This window comes from Delphinus delphis, chromosome 7, assembly GCF_949987515.2.
Source record: "Delphinus delphis chromosome 7, mDelDel1.2, whole genome shotgun sequence".
In the NCBI taxonomy this organism is placed as follows: domain Eukaryota; kingdom Metazoa; phylum Chordata; class Mammalia; order Artiodactyla; family Delphinidae; genus Delphinus; species Delphinus delphis.
Genome location: NC_082689.1, coordinates 5,585,438 through 5,601,582, shown reverse-complemented (window position 1 = coordinate 5,601,582; position 16,145 = coordinate 5,585,438).

Sequence of the window (16,145 nt, the reverse complement as noted above, 5' to 3'; positions counted from 1 at the left end):
TAATCATTGTAATCTTTTCCTGAATCCACTGTAGCATAATGGGAAAGGGCTAGGAAGGAAAATCTGGCCTGTTTATTTCCAGAACTTTCACCCCCCCAAAGAATGATTTCATCTCCGTTGGTTCCATGTTTAAAATAGGACCTCGGTCTTCATTTTCCTCCCTGCTCATGATGTTGTAGGCGGCTTTGCAATCTAAATGCTTTCGTGATGTTATACAAATAAAAAGACGTCTTTCGAAAGATACTTTATGTCCCCCAATTTCATGTATTAATAAATTATGCTTTTACCTTTAGGAGCCAATTTTACACATATAACCCATCCATCTGAGCTGATCAGCATAAATTAAATAGCGCTTTAGTTTGATGTAATTTCAGCCAAAGCTAAAAAATCTGCTGTTTTAGCCATATTGTAGGTAAATATTTTAATTAGGGAAACAAAATAAATAAACAGAAAATCTAGTGAAACACTATTTTTTACCATTACACTCCTAGTGAATGAATCATTTTGTCTGATGGATTTGTTTTAGAGAGGACAAACTGAAGCCTTAAGAAATGTCTCCTGGTAACTGACTCTACTGCTGAACTGAATCAATAAGCATTTTCAGAACTCTAACGGAAAACCGATGAATTCATAACAGTGCTAACAAAAGATCAAGATGAAAAAAAGAAATGAATCACATGGGACTGAGTGAACTGATGAGGAGGATTATAATTCTTGTGACTTTCTGTTTGAATTAAAAAAAAAATCCCACAAGGATTCAGAGGCAAACAATATACAAATCAATTTTCACTGCAGAGTAAAGGAGCTGTTACAGTGGAGGATGCTGGACTGAATGTCAATATTATGACCTAGTGTGAGTGTGTTTTGTGTTTGGTAATTGCAGTCATGGTTGCTTTTGTTGTGGTCACCCATTTACAATGCTTGGTGTCAGTTTATTTATCTCTTGTAAAAATAAAGTGCAGTGTGTGTGTGTGTGAAAAAAAAAAGAAATGTCTTACCTTTGACGACAAAGGTAGTTAATGGTGGGGCTGTGGTTAAAATGTGTTAGTTGATTGAAAAGCCCAGAGCTGTCCCTAAACTACCTCTCTCAAAAACGAGAAGGTAACAACCAGCAGACTGAAAACTAAATCATGTGCCTTGCAAAAGGTTTTAGACGTGCAAATTAATCACAGCTTCCTAGAGCAAGTAGAACAGTAAATGCATAGGTTACAAAAAAAGGCATAAAACCTGACAAATAGGGCTTCCCTGGTGGCGCAGCGGTTGAGTTCGCCTGCCGATGCTGGGGACGCGGGTTCGTGCCCCGGTCCGGGAGGATCCCACGTGCCGCGGAGCGGCTGGGCCCGTGAGCCATGGCCGCTGAGCCTGCGCGTCCGGAGCCTGTGCTCCGCAATGGGAGAGGCCACAACAGTGAGAGGCCCGCGTATCGCAAAAAAAAAAAAGATATATAATAAATTATATATATTATAAATAAATTATATATATATATAAATTATATATATAAATTATATATATTATATATAATATATATTATAAATAAATTATATATATAATAAATATATTATAAAAGATATATAATAAAAAAAGATATATAAGTACTCAGTATAATGAGTACTATATTATTAAAAGACACAAGCTCTCGCTTTTGATTAAAATGAGGTGGGATGGAGGGTTAATTTACACGAATTATAAATTATGTGGTTTCTTGCTCCAATTAAATTCTCTCTTACCGTTTTACTATATTTGTAAAACCTCTCTAAGTTGCTGTATGAATATCTAGTGCATTGCTCCTGGAAGCTATTCCTTGGTACGCCTCCATCCCGTTTTCTCATCTGTTATGACCCCTTAGATTTCCTCCAATATCCAACTGCCCCCAAATACGGCAAAGCACATTGTTCCACATGTCCCCACAAGGACCTACGTGAGAACCGCTTAGGGATGCACGCTGTGAGTGGGACTGTGAGGCAACAGGACGTGTGTGTGATCTGGCTGAGTTCTAAATATGCTCTTCAGAAGGGTTGTAGCCACCTACAGCTCCATCACCAGTCCACGCGTGGCCCTCTTTCTACACATCCTCGGCAAATATAGATATTATTCTACAAGGGGCATCTCATTGTGGTTTTATCTTGATTTCTCTGGTTCATAACAAGTTTGAGGTTATCTTCATATTCTTGTTAACTGTTAGGATTCCCTCTTCTATGAATTGCCTGTTCACATTTATGCCCATTTTTCCATTGGGCTTCCTGTCTTCTTGTTTATTCACAGAATCAGCAAGATTGTAATTTCATGATATTGCTTCCTTATCATTATAGATGTTGCCAATATCCTTAACTAATCTCTCATCTGTCTGTTGACATTTCCTATATGGTATGTTAGTGAACATAGACTTTTAATTCTGATATAATCAAATCTTACTTTTCTTCCTTACAGTTTGGCTTTCTTTAAGAAGTACTTTCATTTGCATTGGTCCAGAGCCCCCCTTGTTTCCTTGCTTTTTTAAAAAATAGGTTGATTAAGGTATGATTGATTATAATAAGCTGTACATATTTAAAGTGTATAATCTGATAAATTTAGAAATATATGCACCTATTTAGTGATCACACTGAAGACAATGAACCTGTTAACTACTCTCAGAAGTTTTCTCACGACCCTGGGTAATACATCCCTTCGCGTCCCTCATCCCCAGAAATCACTGATTTGCTTTCTGTCACTATAGATTATTTTGAATTTTCCAGAATTTTAAGCATGAACCGTTAGTATGTACTCCTTTTTTTGTCTGGCTTCTTTCATTCAGTGTAATTATGTTGCAATTCATCCGTGTTGTATGTTAGTTTGTTCCTTTTGCAATTAGTGAGTGGTATTCCATGCTATAGATATACTACAGTTTTGGCTATCTATTGACTTAATATTTGACATTTCGGTTGTTTCAAGTTTCAGATTATTATAATCATAATTTGTAGCATTTGTGTGTGTGTGTGTGGGGGGGTACGCGGGCCTCTCACTGCTGTGGCCTCTCCCGTTGCGGAGCACAGGCTCCGGACGTGCAGGCTCAGCCGCCATGGTTCACGGGCCCAGCCGCTCCACGGCATGTGGGATCTTCCCGGACCTGGGCATGAACCTGCGTCCCCTGCATCGGCAGGTGGACTCTCAACCACTGCGCCACCAGGGAAGCCCTGTAGCATTTTTATAGTTTAAAATTTATGCTATTATAAATAATACTTATACTTTGTGTAAGTCTTGTACATAAGTTTGTGTGTGGATACGTATGTATTTTTCTTGGGTAAATACCAGGAGTGGGATGGGGGGAGGTGCCGCTTCATCCCCTCAACTTAGGGATCAAGCTCTGGGCCCAGCCTGAGTTTCTCAGCTCTGCCCTGCTGTCTGCACGCTCTCGCCAGGCAGCACGCTGCGGTCATCATAAGGGTCCCTCGTTTTTTCCCCGTTCTCAGGGTTTGTTGTTCTCTGTCGTGTGTGGTCCAGTGTTTGAACCATGGTTTCATATATTTTGTTCTTCTTTTAGTTCTTTAAAATGGGAAGGTAACTCTGATTCCCGTTGTTCTACCTTGGCTGAAATCGCATGTTTTCCCATATACTTCCGCTTGACTTTATAATCTCTCCTACGTTTGGGTCTTTAATCCATCTGGAATGTTTCTTTATCGAGGCTATTATGTAAGATCCAGTGTTGTTTTTCTCTCCATAATAAGCCAGTTCACCCAACACTATCTACTAAACAATCTGTTTTTCCCCTTGATACCATCTTTATCCTGCATCGTGTTCTCAAGTTAAGGGAAACTATGATATCTCCATGTCCCATTAGCCACCATCTGACCAGAAACGGCATCCTATCCCACTGCTATATTACATACAATGTCTTTGTGCTAATTTGGTAAAATATGTCTGTCAAGCTTTCCTTAGCTATTGTGAATCTTTATTCTTCCATATATTATGAAATGTATTGTAAATGAATAAGAGGAATCAAATTTTTTAAAATCTATCTGAAAATTTTAATGTAATTGCTTAGAATTTATAGAAGAATTGGGGGAGAATTGATATCTTTATAATGTTAAGTAATCTCATATAAAGAACAGTTTTACATTTTTGGTTTCAATTTTCTTATATATTCTTTCAAAACATTTTTTTCTTTCATAGAGTTTTTATGTACAAGGAAATTCTTTAATATGGTATAGTTTTGTTACTATTGTGAATTGTATTTTATTTTCAATGATATTTTCTAGCTGTATTTTATCCATGTAGGAAAACACCATTGAATTTTTATAATTTGCTCTGGCATCTAGAAATATTTCTAAACTCTCTCATTATTTCTAAATAGTCAGTTATGTTTGGTTGTTTAATTATAGAGAGTCAAATTACTCCCCAGACTCATTAAAAATAGCAAATTAGATTTTACTTAGACTACTGCCCTAGGGGAGAGAGCCTTCAGAACAGAGCTGAGCTCAACTCTGACCTGTGCAGAGGCGACTGGGCATTTTAAAGGGAGAACAAAGGAGAAGGGAGGAGGAATCAGTGGCTGTGTGAGAAAAGAAGGGAAGCAGAAAATTATAAAAAGTGGGCAGGGAAGTTGGTCAGTGAGATGAGGCCATCTCTCTGCTAACTGATGATTGCCGAAGTTAAGCTCCTGTGCTCCCCTAGAGGCTGGTAGGCAGAGTTAAAATCATTTTGATGAGAGTTTGCCCTTCTTATAGGTCCAGGGTGAGGTCTAGTCCAGGAGAGGGCTCAGAGGAGCCTGACTAGTGTCTGGTCAAGGAGACCGTCTCTGTCAGAAAAATCACATCATCTGCAGATGATGCAGGTTTGTCCATGGAGTAAGATATTTGCTGTAGGCTGCAGAATTCTCTATATTTCCTGGTTTGCTAAGAAGATTAATCATAGGGCTTCCCTGGTGGCGCAGTGGTTGACAGTCCACCTGCCGATGCAGGGGACGCAGATTCGTGTCCCCGTCCGGGAAGATCCCACATGTCGCGGAGCGGCTGGGCCCGTGAGCCATGGCCGCTGGGCCTGCGCGTCCGGAGCCTGTGCTCCGCAACGGGAGAGGCCACAACCATGAAAGGCCCGCGTACCGCAAAAAAAAAAAAAAAAAAAGAAAAAGAAGATTAATCATAAATAAGTGTTGGGTTTTACAAAACAGAGTTTTCTGACTTTTTTGAGATAATCCTCAGCATGCTTATCTTTAATCCAAATCTTTATTTATTTACAAACGTATTGTTTAGTTTCCGATCACATGGGATTTTTTTTTTTTTAGGTTTTGTTACTTATTTCAAAATGTATTCCATTATGGAATTTACTAGGACATTTTTTTTTTCATTTTCTTTTCTTTTCTTTTTTTTTTTTTTTTTTTTGTCGAAAGCACGATCAATGTTTTTGCAGGTATTTTATAGGCACTTGAAAATAACGTGTTTTCTCTAGCATTGGGGGTAGATTTCCAGCTTAGTAATTGTGTTGTTCAGGTCTTCCAATTAAATTTGACCAATGCATTTTATTCGTTCCCAAATCTGTTTTTGTCTATTGTACTTGTTACTGTAATTAAGCATTTAAAGGTGCTTAATTACAATAAACAAATGAAATATGACTACTGAAATAATGTTTCTATGAAATTGAAGATGAATCCTTTCGAAAGACAAACAAAAATGATTTATTTAAAAATAACAGGCAGGCTTCCCTGGTGGCGCAGTGGTTGAGAGTCCGCCTGCCGATGCCCGGGACACAGGTTTGTGCCCCGGTCTGGGAAGATCCCACATGCCGCGGAGCGGCTGGGCCCGTGAGCCATGGCCGCTGGGCCTGCGTGTCCGGAGCCTGTGCTCCACAATGGGAGAGGCCACAACAGTGAGAGGCCCGCGTACCGCAAAAAAAAAAAAATAAATAATAACAGGCATACCATGGAGATACTGCAGGTTCAGTTCAAGATCACCGCGATAAAGCGAATATGGCAATAAAGTAAGTCACACCATTTTTTTTGGTTTTTTAGTTCATATAAAAGTTACATTTTCACTACAGTGTAGTCTATTAAGTGTGCAATAGCATTATGTCTAGAAAATCAATGCACATATCTTAATTTAAAAATTATACTGTTGGAAAAATGGTGCAAATAGACTTGCTTGACACAGGGTTGCCACAAACCTTCAACCTGTGAAAGATTCAGCATCTGTGGAGCACAATAAATTGAAGAGCAATAAAATGAGGTCTGCCTGTACGTGGAATTCAGTGAAGAGGTACTAGTGAGATCATTTTAAAGTCTGGGGAAAAAAGAGTAAAAGTGTTCTGCACTTAGATTTTTTTTTTAAACATCTTTATTGGAGTATAATTGCTTTACAATGGTGTATTAGTTTCTGCTTTATAACAAAGTGAATCAGCTATACATACACATATATCCCCATATCTCCTCCCTCTTGTGTCTCCCTCCCACCCTCCCTATCCCACCCCTCTAGGTGGTCACAAAGCACCGAGCTGATCTCCCTGTGCTATGTGGCTGCTTCCCACTAGCTATCTATTTTACATTTGGTAGTGTATATAAGTCCATGCCACTGGTTCAATGATAGAATTCTCGTCTCCCATGCACTTAGATTTTTTACGGGCATCCTTAAGGACTTATTTGACTTTACAGGAAACAAAATGAGCCACCATAATGAATGCATCACTGGTATGGTTTATGTAGAAAAGTGACTCAAACTTCCAGTCAGAGCCAAGGCATCACTTTAAAATATTTTCTTTTTTTATTTGTTATAGGTTTTATTTTACTTCTTAAAATTTTTATTTATTTTTGGCTGTGTTCGGTCTTCATTGCTGCGCACGGGCTTTCTCTAGTTGCAGCAAGCGGGGGCTACTCTCCGTTGCAGTGCGCAGGCTTCTCATTGCGGTGGCTTCTCGTTCTGGAGCACGGGGTCTAGGCAAGCGGGCTTCAGTAGTTGTGGCGCACGACTGGCTTTGTTGCTCTGTGGCATGTGGGACCTTCCTGGACCAGGGATCAAACCTGTGTCCCCCGCATTGGCAGGTGGATTCTTAACCACTGTGCCACCAGGGAAGTCCCCATTATAAGTTTTAAATAACAACAAAATAAAGTAATATATATTTTAAAGTGATTTCCTACTTTTAGCTTTTTGATTAACCAACTAGTTAATCATTGTAACTATTAGAACAGAGGGCTTCTATTGCATGGTATTCGTGGGAATATTAGTACACCTATAGAAAAGATTGTTGGTAAATATTCTAAAATGTCAACAGTAGTTCTAGCTCTGTGAAAGGATCATTGGTAATTATAATATTTTCCTACAGCTTTTGCTTACCTGACCAATTTTTATGGTAAACTTGTATTATTCTTGTAATCAGAGCAGGGATTTTTTAAATAGAAAAAATAAGCAATACGAATAAAATTAAAAGTAATAAGAGGAAGAAGTGATAGAGAGACAGAAGCAGTAAGAAAGTACTTTAAAGATCTTAAAACACAGTTTTTTTTGATCGTCACAAAAGCCTTAAGTATCCGCCAGTCCAGAAGAGCACTTTCTTTCTTTTTTTAACAGATGCAGAAACAAATCTGAAAAGTTGAGGGAGTTGCCCCAAATTGCTATTCCCATTATCTATTCCCCCATAGCAACCCACTTCGAAACGCAGTGGCTTAAAACAAGGGTTTATTATTACTTCTCATGGCTCTGTGAGTTGGCTGAGGTCGCAGTCACATGTCAGGTGGGGCTGCGGCCACCTGCAGGCCCACTGGGCTGGCCGTCAAGATGGTGCACTCCTGTAGCTGTGTCCTGGGATCTTGTCTGGGCCCTGACCAGAGCGCTGACGTGGCCCCTCCGGCAGCTTGGAGGCTGGGTTCTTAGAGGGAGACTCCAAGAGTGAGCCTGCCTGCAGCTCCTACTCTTCTAGACCTGGCCTCAGAGGTTCCAGAGCATCTTTCCACCACATTCTACTGGCCAACCAGTCACGAAGACCAGCCCAGATTCAGGAGAGGGGACTTAGCCCTTCTTCTTGCTGGGGTGAGACAAAGTCACACCGCAGACCCCGTGGAATGAGAGACACTGTTGGGGCCATTTTCGAACAACAGAATCTGCCAGGGTCATCCAGCTGAAGATCCAGGAACAAGATGACGTGGGCATTCTTTTTACTGCAACCCACCCCTCAGTAAGATCCACAGGTACGAATTTTACCACAGTGTGTGAGGTGATGTGGGCCTAGTAATGCTTTCCTTAAAAATAAGGATGATTTGAGGACAGGTCCATTTTTTAATGTAAGACTGGGGTTTTTTGGGGTTTTTTTTTGCGGTATGCAGGCCTCTCACTGCTGTGGCCTCTCCCGTTGCGGAGCACAGGCTCCGGATGCGCAGGCTCAGCGGCCATGGCTCACGGGTCCAGCCGCTCCGCGGCATGTGGGATCTTCCCGGACCGGGGCACGAACCCGCATCCTCTGTATCGGCAGGCGGACTCTCAACCACTGCGCCACCAGGGAAGCCCAGGACTGGTATTTTTAAAGGTCTAAAGCCAACTGGAGTTTTCTGACTCCTTCCAATATGCCTGTTACTTAACAAGGGCTCAGGTGGGACTATTCACAGCTCATCTGTTTTCTTAGAGCAGTAGTTATATGTCTGGGGTGCTGATTGGTTATTGGTAATAAAGCAATTTCCCTAGGCATAAAAATAAAATTTAGTGACTGCTTTCCATATTTAAGTCGTGAAATGCTCCAAACAGCTTCCTGCCCCCAGGAAATCTAAAACAAAGCACTGAGTGATTCGAGAGCCTCCTTCATTTCCCCGGAGCCCACATGAGTCATTTTCTTCCCTTCTATCTCTTCTCTTTTCCTCAGACTATAATTTCCCTTGGAGGGGGGGGTGTATCTGGGGAGCCCAGTTCATTGGAGATTCCAGGGCTGGGATGACTAGTGTCCACACAAGGTCAGAGGTCATTGCAGGCCCTCAGGTATTCTGTGCCTTGGGGACAGGGCAATTTTTTCTTTAATGAGTCGTATTTTTTTGGTTTTGTTCCTCCCAGGTCTGGACATGATTAAAGAGCACAGAGAACTATATTCAATACCCTATGCTAAACCCTAATGGAAAAGAATATTTAAAAAAATGAACGTATATATATACACACACACACGTATATGTATAACTGAATCACTTTGCTGTACAGCAGAAACGAACACAACATCGTAAATCAACTGTACTTCAATAAAGAAAATCGATCCGAGAAAAAGAGCATATTTAGTGAGCAAAACCAGAATCTTTACAGATTATGCCAGCGACAAATATCACTAGTTATTTGTCATATTCATCAGGACTTTAAATTAGGTTTGCACTCATTTCCTTCATGACCAATTGTGTTGATTACTGGACACTCGTTTTGCTAATAACTTTCATTAACTGTCCCTGCTGCTGTGGCTTAAATTCAAACCATGCTCTACAGTTTGTTGGGGACTTCCGTTTCCCTCAGCCAGGACTGCTTTAAAGGTCCCCTGGGCGCCCCTCCAAGGGTAGCCTCCTTTCTACGGCAGATCAGCTCTGTCCCCCTGCTGCCCAGGAACACGTGGACAGGCCAGAGATTAAGGACTGAGCAGGAAGGGTTGGGAAGCCGTTGGCCCTGACCGCCAGAAGATGGATGAAGAGGTTGAACGGAGACAATTTCCTCTTTTGGTGAGGGAGGGGGTCACTGTTGGGAGGACGAGAGGCTGAGACTGCAGCAGGGGCGATGGGGAACCAGAGAGATCATAGAGGGAGGTCTGGACGCTGCTGGGAACCACTGACACCACAGCAGACAGGGATGCCCTGGGGTCCCAGGGATGCAGCTGTGCCTCCAAAGCCCTGTCCTAACAACCTGGGGTCCAGCCCAGGCTGCGGTCTAGAGGCGCCTTTCAGTGGCTCTTCCCTCTTTCTTTCATCCCCAAACCCTGCAGCCACGTTTCCATGTTTGCTTATTTGATCGTCAGCCTTCCCTCTCCCTGGCTTTGACTCACTCTTTTTTTGTCTCTTCTCCCTCTTGTACCGCCTCTACTTCTGATCTCTCAAAAACCTGTCACCAGAGAGCGATCTTCCTGCTGACATTTTTTGAGGATGCAGCTGTATCTATTGACTCTTTTGAAAAAGGAAGCATGTTTACAGATTCAATATAGCCCAGGGTCTGGACACATAACAATTTCTCTAGAAGTTGAGTGTGAACGGCTGAATTAATTAGTTCCTGTGAGCCGCTGAGCCCCGGGGTGGGGAAGGTTACTGAGATTCCGTTGCTTCGTGGGTTTGGCTTCACAATTTGTGACTTGTGGGTTGCTGCAGGCTTTGCCAGCCTGGAATACAAATGAGGTCACATTGACATTTATGCCCAGACTAGAAGGGCTCCAACTAGCACTTCTGAAATGGATCCAAACTTTTCTGAATATTTCCCTGCTCGAATATTCCCAAATAAGCCTACAAGTCCACGAATCCGTTCATCTGAGCGGTCCCATAGCTGCCTGCTCCCCTCACGGTGGAGAAGACCATCCCCTTTGTATCCAGAGTGATGGTGCCTCGAAAGGAGAATACGGAATTGGAGTGTCCCACAAAAAAGCTGCCTGGGCCCCAAGTGTAACAACTCCTTCCAGTTCACAGGTGGGCAAAGCCTCTTCCACCAGGCTCCGTGGCAGCAGGTGGGTGCTGCCTCAGGGTGGTGGCCCTTATCCACCAGCCAGAGCGCTCAGAGCCAGATTCCGCTCCATCAGCCAAAACCTTCAATGCTCACAGTTCCAACTCCTCCCCTTTTTTGTGGTGGATCGTCTCCCAGGAACCCTGGGGTCCTTTCCTTCAATCCATCCCGTGAGGGCCAATCCAGCCTCTCAGGCATTCTTCCATATTTTTGAGCCTGAATGAAAGGTGAGTGGGGTCTCAGGCCCCCTTTTCCATGGGAGTAATTCCACCCTTATGAGTTTAATTGGAGCAACCCTGCAGCTCCTGAGCCCCAAGTCCATATATTAGCGGGAGACAGGATGCCTGACTCTATAAGTAGTAAGGCAACCACACTGAGTCCATCAAATGCTCTGTTACTTGAGAGGACAGCTGATGAGCTAGCGTTTTCAGACCTGTTTCTCCCCCACCCACAGAGGGCGTAAGCGTTCTAACCCCAAAGGTCGTGGACACATGGGGACATTGACGTAGGGCAGTCACATGGTGTACCCACCAGGTCTGACCCCCAGAGTGGCTTGTGTTTCAACACACCCCTTTTTATACAACAAAATTCTTTTTCATAAAATTACAAAATGGAACAAACAATAATAATGGCCAGAAAAGAAACCTAACCAGTGACGATTTTCTCTTATTGAATTTCTTAGATAAAATTGTACCAGTAAAAAATAAAAACAGAGATTTCTCTGGTGGTCCAGTGGTTAAGAATCCGCCTTCCAATGCAGTGGACATGGGTTCGATCCCCAGTAGGGGAGCTAAGATCCCACATGCCGTGGGGCAACTAAGCCCATGCGCCGCAACTACTGAGACCATGTGCTCTGGAGCCCATGCACCACAACTAAAGAGAAGCCCACGCGCTGCAACGAAAGATCCCACATGCCGCAACTGAGACCCAGTGCAGCCAAATAAATAAATATTAAAAATAAATAAAACCAAAAGAAATGTTATGGTACAGAAAAGGAAATAAGCATGGCTTTTTTCAACAGTTTTAAATGTATGTGACAGTTTAAACTTTTGATTCTGTAAAAACAAATTAGTAAACAGAAACCTCAATTAAATAGATCCAGGAGACCAGTAGGGGGCGCTCACATGCCCTGTGATGACAGCAGAGCCCAACAGGAAGCAGAAAGCCTCCTCTTATTCCCTGGCAAGGGCTCAGCCAATGAAAAGCCAGGACTCTTTGTTTACAACACCCTTCCCCACTTCCTTTTTCCCTCTATAAAAGTGGTCTTCTTCCCTTGCCATATGGGGACTTGCCTGTGGCTTGCAATCCTCAAATCCAAATTGCAATTCTCTGCAGATCCCAAGTAAACCCATCCTTGCTGGAGAAACACCTGGCAGTCTATTTGTTTCAGGTCAACAATCTTTTGGTTACTGTCTCATATAACATTTTATGTAAACCATTGTCCAATAACCAATATGTGGATTTTTTTAACATCTTTATTGTAGTATAATTGCTTTACAATGGTGTGTTAGTTTCTGCTTTACAACAAAATGAATCAGTTATACATATACATATGTTCCCATATCTCTTCCCTCTTGCTTCTCCCTCCCTCCCACCCTCCCTATCCCACCCCTCTAGGCAGTCACAAAGCACCGAGCTTGGATTTTTAATATAACTGAAACATCTACAAAAGCAACAATTGAGGCAACTACTAAATCAGAACGTTTTGGTAAAGTTTATTTTCTTGATGTACTCTAGTTTTGAAACAATTAACAGTGGCAAAAGGATACATTTCATTTTCAGATTCCAGTAAATAGTCAATGGTACGAACTAAAATAAGCAAGAGAGAAGTGAAGGGACTGGAGCCTGGCTCTTCATCTCTGTTTTTCTCTGCTGCCATGACTTGTTTCAAACTTCCTGGTAAAGACAGAATGTGTAGCCCCAGAGTCGGAGACGCAAATGACACCCAAAGTGAGCTTGGGAAATTCTGTCTGCATAACCAGGATTTCTCTGAATTAACTCCTGACTAATTAACTCCTCCTAGAATACAGTATCTATTAAGGTATGAGTCATCATAAATGTGCTCATTTGGAGGGCTTCCCTGGTGGCACAGTGGTTGAGAGTCCGCCTGCCGATGCAGGGGACACGGGTTCGTGCCCCGGTCCGGGAAGATCCCACATGCCGCGGAGCGGCTGGACCCGTGAGCCATGGCCGCTGAGCCTGCGCGTCCGGAGCCTGTGCTCCGCAGTGGGAGAGGCCACAGCAGTGAGAGTCCCGCGTTCCGCAAAAAAAAAAAAAAAAAGCACTCATTTGAAGCTTACCCAGATGTTATTGAAACAGTGACTGCTGCATTTGTCCAGAACTTGGACCAAAAAAAGATTCACATAGGCGTATTTTTATCACCGACATTGCTCAGAACTGATGGCAAGTGGTGACAATAAAAACAAGACTGACTTTTAGTTTTATTATTCTTTTCAACATGCTTCAGATGCCCTGTCTTACTGCCTGCTCTCAACCCACCCACTACCTGGGGAATGTGCCACCCACTTGGTAGAAATAAACAAATCGACAAACAGAAGCCCCACCTGCAGGATGAGATCCGGTACCAGAGAAGGAATGCTGGCAAGGAGGCCTGCTTTTTCCAAAAACCAGTCTGGTAAACTCTTCCTGAAGCTTCCAGGCAAGTGCATATCCCTACCCGGAGACCCCAGGCCAGGCGTCCACACCTACCAAAAGCCCAGCTTTGTTCAAGCCTCCCCAAAGTCCTTCTAACTCCTCGAAAATCCAAATAAACAATGACCCTAATAACTAGTAATTATTTGCATATCGAATTTCTTTGGGACTAAATCTAGATGTACACTGGAATAAATTGTTCTAATTTGGGAGACAGGGAAACAGAACATTTTTTGAAGCGAATCAAAGTTATTCTTCTTCAAAAATGGCACTAGAAGCCCGTGACAGACAGATTAAAACTCCCCAAAGATGTCTCGACGGAATCCCCAGAACCTGCGAATGTGCGGAGGGCCAGCAGGCAGAGCTGGGAGCAAAGACCCGTGTGCAGTGGGCAGGGTCAGAGTGGCCTGGCCAGACCACGGACACAGCTGGACGCCCAGGGCCCCAGTCACGGATGGGTGGGTCTCCGTGGGCCCTGGGCCCTTCTGACCGCGCAGCACAGCAAGCGAGCTGGACTGCAGGCCTCCCATTTAAGCCACCGTTTGCCTTCACTAAGGCTGTGACCACTTTCAAGAGTCTGGAATATTCTTGTTGGCTTGGAGTCTGGATAAGGCACTAGTAGTGGACCCGAGAGAAAACTCGATCTACCTTAAGTCTGAGTTCAGGATACATTCAGAGACCCTTTACTTTTCAGGTGTAATATTTTGTAATGATACACGGGCCTGTGTCAGTTTCCTATTGCTCTCCTAACACGTGGTCATAAATTTAGTGGCTGAAAACAACTCAGGTGTGTTATCTTATAGTTCAGGCGGCCGGAAGTCTGACATGGACTTCACTGAGCTAAAATCATGATGTCAGCAGAGCTACGCTCCTTCTGGAAGCTGCAGGGGGAATCCGTTCCTTGCCTTTACCAGCTTTTAGAGGCCGCCTGCTTTCCTTGGCTCACAGCCCTCCCTCTACCTTCAAAGTCCTCTGTCGTCACATCTCTGACACTGACTCCTACCTTCCTCTTATAAAAACTGTCATGGCATTGGACCCACCAGATAATCTAGAAAAAAAATCTCCCTCTCTCGAGATCCTTAAGATCAGAGATTTAGTTTGAGAAATTAAGGTGTGGATATTTTGGGGGGGGGAAGGAGACAAGTTGCTATTCTGCCAGTTACAGGGCCCTCTTTTTTGAAAAACAATTGAAAAAATCAGCTCCGGTTTGATCATTTCTCTGCCTCCTAAATTAAAGCAATTTGTTCCAGTTTACGTTTAGTCCCAAAGAAATTCAATACGCAAGTAATAATGACCAGTTATTAAGCTAAACTGAACTGGCTATACTTATTCATTGAAACTAAAGGGCAGTGATGAATTCGTTTGTTATTTTGATTTAGGCTACGTATAGGTCTTTCAAAAAAGACTTGAGGCAGTTTACAAACTTAGAATGAATAAAATCAAAATAATACTCAATATGAGAGACAAGCAGATTCCACCAGGCACCTTCAGAGAATGATGATGGACACGGCTTCCAGGTGGTTGGGCAGGTTGTCTGTTGCAGTCTGGGTTAGAGGCTAAGCCCGTGTTTCCTGGTCTTGTGGTCTGACAAATGAAAGTATACACGTGTGCTAGGAAAGGAAACCTACGCCCAGGCCTGGATTCTAGGGGGTGGCTCTGTGAGGGGAAACACTGACTGAAACCGCCTGCCCTGGCCAGGCAAGACAGTAGCCACTGGCATGAGTTATCTTACAACAGGGGGTCCCGGTAAGGAACTAACTATCAAGCTACCACCAACTGGAAGAATTCGGGAAAGGTCAAAAGGAGAGAGGAGACGCCAGCCCACGTGTCCTACCGACCTCCTGGAACCTTCTCGCTGGAATCCACGTTGGCTAAGCCATGCACACACCACCAGGAAGGACCCTGAGTCAGAATGGTTGGCCAGAGACAACCCAGACACCAGCCCCATCACCCTCGAACCTGAGACCGCGAGCCATGTGACAGAGGAGTCCTCCTGGGGTCCCTTACCCCGCTGCTCTCCGCCAGGGCGCCCCTTCCCAATAAAGCCTCTTGCTTTGCCAGCACGTGTGTCTCCTCGGATAATTCATTTCCGAGTGTTAGGCAAGAGCCCACTCTCGGGCCCTGGCAGGGGTCCCCCTTCCTGCAACATCTCTGTACATTCAGGTACCAAGACCCAGGCTCCCTCGGGGGCGTCTTCCACACCTGCGTCTGCCTTCTCAAAACCTCCGTCCGGATCATCCCACCGTGCCTGGTCCCATCTTCCTCCCGGCCGTCCCCATCGCAGCCCCCTCTCCTCTCCTGAACGTCACCCCCCGCAAGCTGCCCCAGCTGTCTCTTCAGCGCTCAGCCTCCCTCCGCTGCTTGGGGCCACATCCAGCGCGATGAACACCCCCCCCCCCAGAGACTCTCCACCTCCCCGCCTGGACTCACCCTCCCGGGGTCCAGCACCTCCCTCTGCTCTCTCTAGGAGAGGTGCTCTCTTCTTCCAACGCCCGCCAAGGGCACTGGAGGTGGGGATGTGGGAGATGGGCATCCTCCTGGCTACACGCAGATTCCAGACTCTTGCCCGTGAGCCCGTCCAGCCCCAGGGCTCACCATCCCTCTACCGCAGGGACCCGGCTCTGCAGCCTCCCTGCCCTTGGCCGGCTCACATCACAGGCTGGTGCTCTCTGTCAACCCCGTTTCTCACGTTGATGCTGCGACCCGTGAGTGAGCTGCAGGAATTCACACCAGCACAGCGAGCGATCGGTGTTCTCCGAGCCCTGGGAGCAGTCGGGGCCTCTCGCGTCACACACTCGCATCCGCCCCTCCCCCCTGTCGTGCTGCCCCACATCTTTACAGCTGTCCCCAGATGCCACCCCCCAGCCCCCGCTG